The 10,184-nt window shown below is 39.5% G+C and overlaps 1 pseudogene; it reads left to right on the plus strand.

Moving 5' to 3' along the window:
* The first annotated feature begins 333 nt into the window (after positions 1–333).
* On the plus strand, positions 334–1,207 carry LOC110765235 (NDR1/HIN1-like protein 1 pseudogene; annotated as a pseudogene).
* The last annotated feature ends 8,977 nt before the right edge of the window (positions 1,208–10,184 follow it).

Consider the following 10,184-nt stretch of genomic DNA (forward strand, 5'->3'; position numbering starts at 1 on the left):
ATTCAAACGTTTTGTTCAGTCATGGAGATGATCATGCATCCGGTTAGTAGTTTTGCCAAACTTCTATTCATTTATTTCAATCATAAAATAGTTGATTCATGGTTTGATTACTAGATATATTAGGTTGACTTCATATTTTTCCATGACAATCTTTTTGAGTACAAGAATCGACATCCATAGTCACACAAAATAGCTTGTTTTGTTATTTTCAAGAAAAGAAGATAGCTAAATTTATTTTCTTCATAGGAAAACGGATAACTTTTATTGTAGGAATTCATGAATTTTTCACAGAATTATATAATCATGGGAATGTGAATGCATCGGATTCTATCAAACCTTTTTTAAGTGATTAAATTTTTTATTCTTTCAGTATTACTCAAATTCTATTTTTGCTTACTCTAACTTTGTTTCGCTATATGTTTTCACACTAGACCCTTTATCAAACTCCCTGTTGGTAAGTTATCTCACACTAGTCCGCATACGTTTAGTTCGCGACAACTTTCCTCAGCTAGAGATCATATCTCTGCCTTCAATCCGGATCCCTCCGCCGCCACACAATCCACTCCCCACCATGAGTGAAAAGATAGCCAGCGTCAACGTCGGCTGCAGCAACAGCAAGAAACTAAAGTGGTTCGCATGGGGCACCGGTGGCCTTATTGTCTTTATCGGCCTCCTAGTGTTTGTTGTGTTCCTCGTTCTCCACCCCTCCAAGCCAAGCTTCAACCTCGAAGACGTCACTGTTTATCAGTTCAACGTCTCCAAGGTAACGCCCTACGCCGTCACCATCATCATGCAGGTCACACTGTCCTCTAGAAACCCTAATTCTCGGATAGGCGTAGAGTACCAGCCTCTCCACGTCTACGCCACATATCGAGACCAGCAGATAACAATGGCTTATCTCTTGCCTCCTACGTACCAAGGGCACAAGGAACCTGTGGTGTGGTCACCTCCTTTGACTGGCTACGACATGCCGATTTCGCCATATTCGCAGCAGTCTTTGGATCAAGATTGGCATGCTGGGGTTGTCCTGATGAATATCAAGCTTCAAGGGGACGTGAAGTGGAAAGTAGGGACTTGGATTTCGCCCAAGTATCACTTGTACGTGCATTGCCCGGCGAATATCAGGTTTGGGGATTTGAACAACGGTGGTCCAAACCTCATCAAGGGCCAGCCGGTGGATCATTGCGATGTGGAGATTGCTTCTTAATTTTTTTGTTTTGGTAAAGAGGAGGGCTAGCACCTCATCAAGGGAGTTCAACTACTTCTTAGTTCATTTGATTTCTCTTTTAATTAAATCCCATTGCTTTTTCATTTTTTGTGTTCTTGTTTTTTTTTTTTGCGATGTGGATATATATGATTTAAAGGAATTCAATTTCTTATATGTCATTGGAGTGATTGATGTAATTTATTCTTCAAGATACGAAGTCATCATTCTCTGACTTCTTGGATGACCAAAAAGCAAACATCGTCAAACCATGTATATCTGTTGTACGCTTTTCATCAAACACGATCCAAACACATGTCTGTGAATTTGATATTCAAAGAGAATTGATTTTCATTGATACGTACAATTGGTTTTATACAAGAGTATTCTAAGTGTACAAGGAAACTAGTCCTCTAAACTAGGAAACTTACTAGGAAAGTAAATCCTAATTACAACAGTATTGATATCAATTGATATTATACAAACTTATTTCCTAACACTCCCCCTCAAGTTGAAGAGTGGATATCAAGAACTCTCAACTTGCGAACAAGATTGTTGAATTCTTCTCGTCCCAACGCCTTAGTAAGAATGTCGGCTAACTGAGAGGACGAACTCACATTTTGTGTAGCAATCAAACCTTCCTAAATCTTATCTCGAATAAAATGACAATCCATCTCAATATGTCTTGTTCTCTCATGAAATACTGGATTAGCAGCAATATGTAAAGCTACCTTGTTGTCACAATACAACAAAGCAGATTGGCGATGAAGGATGCGCAAATCTTTGAGGAGGGATCGAAGCCAAGACAACTCACAACATGCTGCCGCCATAGATCTATATTCAGCTTCTGCTGATGATAAAGATACAGTTCTTTGTCGCTTCGATTTCCATGAAATTAAAGAAGATCCCAGAAACACACAATAGCCTGTAGTAGACCTTCTAGTATTAGGACAACCTGCCCAATCAGAGTCACAGAAGGCACGCAAAGTCAAGTCATTCTGAGAGGACAACAATATGCCTTGACCTGGCGATTTTTTCAAATAACGAAGAATGCGAAGTGCGGCCTCCATGTGAGGTTTACGTGGGGCATGCATAAACCTACTTAAGACATGAACAGAGTAAGTAATATCTGGCCTTGTGATGGTCAAGTAAATTAAGCGACCAATGAGTCTTCTATAATGAGCTGGATCTTTAAGTAATTCACCTTTATCCGAGAGCTTGAGACCTTTTTCCATAGGAAAATCAACAGGTGCGGCACCTAGGAGTTTTGCATCCTTCAAAATTTCCAATGCATACTTGCGTTGAGATAAGAAAATGCCCTGTTTTGATCTTGATACCTCAATCCCCAAAAAGTATTTCAAATCTCCAAGATCTTTAATATGAAAATGACGGTGCAAAAAGGCCTTGAGTGCCGAGATAGCTATAGGGTCATTGCCCGTGATAAAAATGTCATCAACATAAATCAATAAGGCTGTGAAAGAGTGCCCCTTATGGCGTGTAAATAAAGAATAGTCAGCTTTAGACTGAATGTAACCAGTAGAACAAATGGCCTGAGAAAACTTAGCAAACCATTGACGAGAAGCTTGCTTTAAACCATAAAGAGATTTATGAAGGCGACATACCAAGTTCTCCCCCTGTCACCGAAGACCAGGTGGAGGGAGCATGTAGATTTCCTCATGGAGATCACCATGAAGAAAAGCATTGTTGACATCAAGCTGATGAAGTGGCCAATTACGGGCGGTAGCAAGAGCAAGAAGGCAGCGGACAGTGGGCATTTTAGCAGTAGGAGAAAAAGTATCATGATAATCAACACCTTCCAGCTGAGTAAAACCTTTAGCAACCAACCGGGCTTTATACCGCTCAATAGAGCCATTAGATTTAAGCTTTATTTTATACACCCACCGACAACCAATGGGCCTCTTTCCAGCAGGTAACGGAGTAAAACTCCAAGTGTGGTTATCAGACAAGGCCTGTAATTCAGACTGCATGGCCTCTTGCCAATGAGAGTGGGGAGCAGCTTCCTCATAAGAACTGGGTTCAACAATAGTACTGACTTTTGCAATGAAAGCAAGGTGAGCCGAGGAATAACGATGATATGAGAGATAATTGCAAAGCGGAAAACGTGTACCTTTAGTAGGACCCGGCAGTAAAGAAGACGAGTGATCAGGGATGGGCAACATGACCTGATTGCAGACATAGTCACGTAAGCGAACGGAAGGCACAGAGAGGCGGTCATAACGGTGGAGAGGTGGCGGGTCAGGTGTGGGTGCATGGGGAGTGGTGGCGGGTGAACTGGGGACATGCTTAGCCGGTGGGGATAAGAGCAAAGGCGGACCAAGCTCAGCAAGCTCGGTGTCGGTGCCAGGTGGGGACGAAGGCAGAGGATGTGGACTGGGAGGGGTCGACTCAGGTAAAGGAGCGGCTGGAGGAGAAGAAAAAATGGGGTCTTCGTCAGAAGGGAAAGGAGGTGCCGGAAAGGCAGAGGGAACCGAAAGGGAAGAGGGGGAAGAAAAAGTGTGATAGGGAAAAATATTTTCATGGAACTTAACATCACGACTTGTGAAAATTTTGTGAGACTCAAGATCATAAAGTTTGAAGGCTTTTTGACCAAGGGGATAACCAAGGAAAACAGATGGAATAGCACGAGGAGCAAATTTATGTGTTACATGAACATTAGTGGCATATGCAAGACAACCAAAAACACGGAGATGAGAGAAAGACGGTTTGTGGGAATAAAGACGTTCAAAAGGAGTGTTAAAAGAAAGAAGAGGAGTAGGAAAACGGTTGATGAGGTGAACTGCAGTTAAAACACATTCCCCCCAAAATTTGGAAGGAAGATTGGCCTGAAGTTTTAAAGCACAAGCCGTTTCAAGAATGTGGCGATGCTCACTACAACAAAAGTGTCTTTTTATGACGCAGATTTAATGACACATCGAAAATACACGTCATTAAATGCAATTATCTATGACATGTTTTTAAAATGCGTCATCGAAGTGAGTTTATGACACCGTTATCACGACACTCGCTAGACGCGTCATTAAAATCGTTTTCAATGACGCGAGATGTGTGTCATTGATTCTAGTACATTTAGACGACGCCTATCATACGTCGTTAAGATTTTTTATATCTACTGCTTGTTGTGAATTTAACGACGTCGTCTATACATCATGAAACACTTATACGATGACGCATGACCTGCGTCATAGATGTACCCCAAAATTTTTCTTAATTTAACGACGTCCTCGACACGTCATAAAACAGTTATACGACGACGCAGGATCTGCGTCATAGATGTACCCCAAATTTTTTCTTAATTTAACGACATCATCTACACGTCATGAAACACTTATACGACGACGCAGGAGCTGCGTCAAGATATACCTTTTTTTTTTTTTTTGAAATTTAACGACGTCCTCTACACGTCATGAAATACTTATACGCGTCATAGAATTATTTTTCAACGGCGTTTCCTACAAGTCATAGATCTACCAAAATTTCACCACTTTTTTTTTTGTCTTTGCGCCACTTCTTTCACCTCTTTTAATTACGTTTGCTATTTTTTCACGAGTAGAAATATTTTCAATAACCTTAACATGACGCGTCTTCTGCGTCATAAAATCTTTAGCACTTTGACGACGTAGCATATGCGTCATGGATTTATAATTTTTTCCCCCAAAAATTTTCGCGTGCCGCCCTTTTTTCACCAAAATTTAAGTTTGGTGCGTCTTTTTTTTGGGGTCAAATTCTCTCTCCCTTACAGAAGCCTCATATTCTATTTCCAATCTCTAACTCATTCTTTAATCCCAAATGTTCTCTCAGATCTCTTCCTTCTCAGACTTTGCAAATTTCTCTCTCTCTCTCTCTCTCTCTCTCTCTCTCTCATCAAATCCTATCGAAACCCTCCCTCTCTTTCTCTGGCTTCTTCTCTGTCTCCCTCTCACAATCTATGGCTTCTCTCTCACTGGAACATTCAAGAGCTTCAACTCCTCATCAGCTAGAAGACAATTGCTCGAGGCCAATTGCTTCGAAGGTGAAGGCTGCGTGACAGTTCCCAAGGTGCGATTTTGTAAAGCTCTAACCTCCATGCTTGATACAAAGTTTTGGTATCAGTTTAGGATTGATTTGAATTCTAGATGTCTGTAGCTTGCTTTAATTGTGGATTCTATGTGAATGTTTGCTTTTATTTGGATTCTATATGTATGTGATTTTATTTGATTGAATCCAAGATCCTACTTGCATTTCTGATTTTATTTGATTGAATTTGGGTTCTAGTTGTGCGTTGGTATTTAGAATTTTTATTTTTGTTTTATTTTCAGAGAGTAATTACGATTTTGTGAAAATTTCTCCTCCTGGTTATTATTTGGGTATTATCAGTAGCTTAAGAATACAACACTTCAAACTTAATTTTCTTTGGTGGGCACTTCAATCATCGTTTTGTACTGGGTGGGCATGTGTGCTGGAATTTTAGTTCTTGCTTGAAATTTTAATTTGATATCTTATTCCCTGTCATTTTATTCTTTGATGCAGCTCTTAATAAAGATGAGTTACTTCGAATGGTGAGGTTTGGTGCTGAAATGTTGTTGCTCATATGCTTGCACAATTGTCTAAGGCCTTTGAGATAAATGTTATGGCTTAATATCTATGTTTGCACCAAAGAGAGTGTTTTTGATTGATTATATCTTTTAGTAGCTTTGATTACATCTCTTTTTGCACCATATAAATTAGCTTTAGTTACGTTTCAGAAATGTATCAAATATCCCTTTTCAGTTTATGTTTTCACTTCATCATCATCCCTGTTGTTCAATTAGCCTCGAGTCATTCAACTGCATCTCTCCTAACACAGACATATTGCTTTTGTTATCTTTCTGTTTGGATAGTCAGATGCCTATGAATGTTTTGTGGATTTGACATAAATATTACTGATGCAGCTATGGTTTGAAGACATCTCCAATTGAGTTATAATCTACTTTATTTTACTTTCACAATTACTTTCTATTTCTTATTGTTTCCATTTTATCTGACACATTATATGCTTTAACCCTTGACTCTTATGCCCTGCTTACTTGCACCTCTAACTTTTTGATTAAGTCAATTGCTACTTTTATCCATCTAATAATTTTATATTGGCTTGATATATACTCTATCTTAACAAGTTGTTCACTTTAGCAATGGACAAAGAATGGGCTGAATTTGAAATATTGTTGCTTTTGAAATGTTAGGAAGTTCAAAAGTTGGCAAGGGAGGCTGCTGAAATTGTGATCTTAGTCATAGATGAGGAAGATGTCGAATCTCTTATATCTGAGGTTGTTATAGCTGTCAATGGTAGTCAAGTATTTCATGTTCTGTTATTGACTTCAAGCGTATAATATTGCATTTCATGTTTTGTTCACCAGAAGCACTTAAGCCATTGCTTCCACTGTTTCTATTAGAGCTGCCGAACTTGGTATTAATCTTGCTATTGCAGATATTGTCATTCTTTATGATAGTGATAGGTATTAATCGTGCACTGAGATGATACATTTCCAGCTATGCATTGATGGCATTATGTAGTTCTTTATCAAGCCGTGATTTTCATTTTCAAACAGTATATATACTACTGAGGAGAAAGCGATTGAGAGGGCTTATAACTACTTATCGATTTTTTTTTTCTAGACCATTGAAAGCAGTCTCTTGGAGAATTCAGAGTCTGAAGTCTTTTGAAGCCAACTTGCTGGAAGTGAACGTGCCTCCCAAACAAATGCAGATGGTAAAAGATTGAAGGATTGAAGGAGGGTAGTCTACTATCACCCCGTACCTCTTATTCTTCAATGTCTGAATCATGTCCTCGTTGACGAGAAGAGAGACGAATGAAGTTATGTACTTCTTAGTTAATTTAAATGTACAAAAGACAATTTATTTTCATTAAACTTCTCATGATGTACTAGAATCATTTTGAGTAATAGAAATATAATTTAAAGTACTTTGCCTTTGTGTCTTTATTTTTTCTTTTATATATTAATTTCTTTTTGCATAATTAAAATGATGGAATATATATATAGATTAAGAATTTTTATTTTTTAAAAAAATTTAAAGAATTTCAACGATGTCTAAACTGTGTCATTGAAACCACATTTCATGACGCGGAATAGATGTCGTGTTTTGGAAACGTTTCCACTACACGATATCCGCGTCATTGAAACTCCCTTCCATGATGCGGAAAAGACGTCGTGTTTTGAAAAAGTTTCCACGACACGCCATTCGCGTCATTGAAATCCCATTCCATGACGCAGCACAAACGTCGTGTTTTAAAAAAGTTTCCATGACGTGCTATCCGTGTCATTGAAACCCTATTCCATGACGTAGAAACAGACGTCATGTTTTAAAAAAGTTTCCATGACCCCCCCTTTAGACGACGTGGGTAACGACGCCTGATCTGCGTCATTAAATGCCTTCTATGACGCAAATCAGATGTCATAGAAGGGTTTTTGTGTTGTAGTGGCTTACGTTCTACGACCCCATTTTGTTGAGGCGTATAAACGCAAGAGTGTTGAAAAATGATGCCCTGTTCATGAAAGAAAGTCTGAAGAGAAAGAAATTCCCCTCCATTGTCGGCACGAAGTTGTTTAATTCGGGAATCAAATTGAGTGCTAACAAAAGAAAAAAAAGTTTTCAAAAGATGTTGAGTCTCATGTTTATGGCGCATTAAAAATACCCAAGTAAAGCGAGAAAAATCATCAACTATTGTAAGAAAATAATGGGCACCAGAAATTGACGAATGCTTATAAGGGCCCCAAATATCACAATAAATTAAATCGAATGGTTTGACAGATGAAATTGAACTTGTTCCAAAAGGGAGACGACTCTGCTTTGCCAAGGGACAAACATGACAAGCATTATTAGAGACAAAAGGGAAATCTAGTAAATGTTTAGACATAAAATGTAATCTGGAGGAAGAAATATGGCCAAGACGACGATGCCAAAGGTCGGTAGTGGTGACAGTGTGATTGCAGGATGGACGGTGAGAGGGATATTGGTGGGTTGTGTTGTGGGGTTTCTCCGCCAATAGTGCCGCCAAATAATAAAGCCCGCCATGTTGCTTACCCAAACCAATCGTCTTCCTCGTAGCAAGGTCCTGCAAAATGCACCAATATGGGAAAAAGGTCACTGAACAATTCAAATTTTTTGTAAGCTTACTCACAGACATCAAATCTACTATGAAAGTAGGTACACATAGCACATCACGCAAAGTATAAGTAGAATTGAGAGGGAATGATCCTGTTGTAATAATTGAAGCCTTCTCCCCACTAGGCATACGAACCGGTTGCATAGAATGATCAATATTATGATGAAGAAACAATGTGGTCAGTCGCGCCACTGTCGATAATCCATCGCTGAAATTTTAATTTTGACAAACCTTTGTTGGTGGCAGCGGCATTGACCTGGGATTTCTTGTCAGGAACTGATTTGTCATGCATGATAGCCAACATCTGCTGAATTTGAAGGTCCGAAAGGCCGGACATAACGGACTGCATCTCATCCTTGGTTGGGCCTTCCGAAACATGATTGGAAGATGGACCACCATGATTTTTCTTAGGTTTGTGGCGTGGATGACCTTCTGGATACCCATGAAGCTTCCAACAGGTATCAATTTGATGGCCATTGTCATCACAATGGGTGCAATGGGGTCGGTTTCTTGAAGATCCAGCGCGGCGGTCATCACGGTTGAAGGTCTGGGAACGGTTTTGGTATGTCCTGTCAGTGCGACGATCCTCGCGATTGGTGGATCGATTCTGATTAGGGCGTCCAGTTCTAACAGCCATGGCAGCAGTATCGGGAGTTCCAGCAGCAGCTCGTGAGGCTCCAAGCGTGCGTTGCTTTTCTTCTTGGCTGATGGAGGCATATGCTTGCCTAACAGACGGCAAGGGATTCATTAAGAGAATTTGACCACGAACAGCACTGTAAGACTCATTCAATCCCATAAGGAATTGCATGAGTTTGTTGCGATCACCATGGGTTGCACAGGTACATGTAGAAGAATCTGTGTAGGAAGCAAGTTCATCCCAAAGACCTTTCAACTTGGTGTAATAGGCAGCAACTGACAATTGGTCTTGTGTCAAATATGAAGTCTCCCGTTGAAGTTGGAAGATACGAGGAGCGTTGCTTTAAGAGAATCGTTCACGGAGATCCTCCCAAATCTCGCGGGCATGGTGCAATATATGACACTATCGCTGATTTCAGGATCAAGAGTGTTGACAATCCAGGAGAAAACCATGTCGTTGCAGCGCATCCATACCGCGTGTTCATCAGGATTGGATTCCGATGATGGCTTTTTGAGAGTTCCATCAACGAAACCCAATTTATTCTTTGCGTTCAATGAAATAGTCATGAATCTGCGCCACGTTGCATAATTATCTCCATTCAAAGGCTTTGGTACAATTACCAAACCTGGATGATCTGAATTATTGATGTAGTAAGGACTTGAAGGTTCAACCTTGAATGTGCCAGAGGAATCACCCATGGTTTCCAGCGGCGAAAGATCTGCGGCACGAGAAGGTAAGGTGCGGCAGGAAAAGAAATATGAAGAGCTAGGGTTTGATGTCCTGCTCTTATACCATGTGAATTTGATATTCAAAGAGAATTGATTTTCATTGATACGTACAATTGGTTTTATACAAGAGTATTCTAAGTGTACAAGGAAACTAGTCCTCTAAACTAGGAAACTTACTAGGAAAGTAAATCCTAATTACAACAGTATTGATATCAATTGATATTATAAAAACTTATTTCCTAACAATGTCAAATATATACTTGAATTTTGTTATATATTTGATCGGTTCATAATTGTATATCATTTTGTACCCTTCTAGCTTATGATTTGGTTATGTTATTGAGTTAAACTTGTGCTTTTAATTCATTTTCTGTTTTGATAAGTCCATAATTTCATACACTTGCTTGCCTTCTTTACTTAGTGATTTTGCTTAGTTTCTCTTTATTTTGAGTC

Source organism: Prunus avium, chromosome 6 (assembly GCF_965620075.1).
Source record: "Prunus avium chromosome 6, drPruAviu1.hap1.1, whole genome shotgun sequence".
NCBI classification, from domain to species: domain Eukaryota; kingdom Viridiplantae; phylum Streptophyta; class Magnoliopsida; order Rosales; family Rosaceae; genus Prunus; species Prunus avium.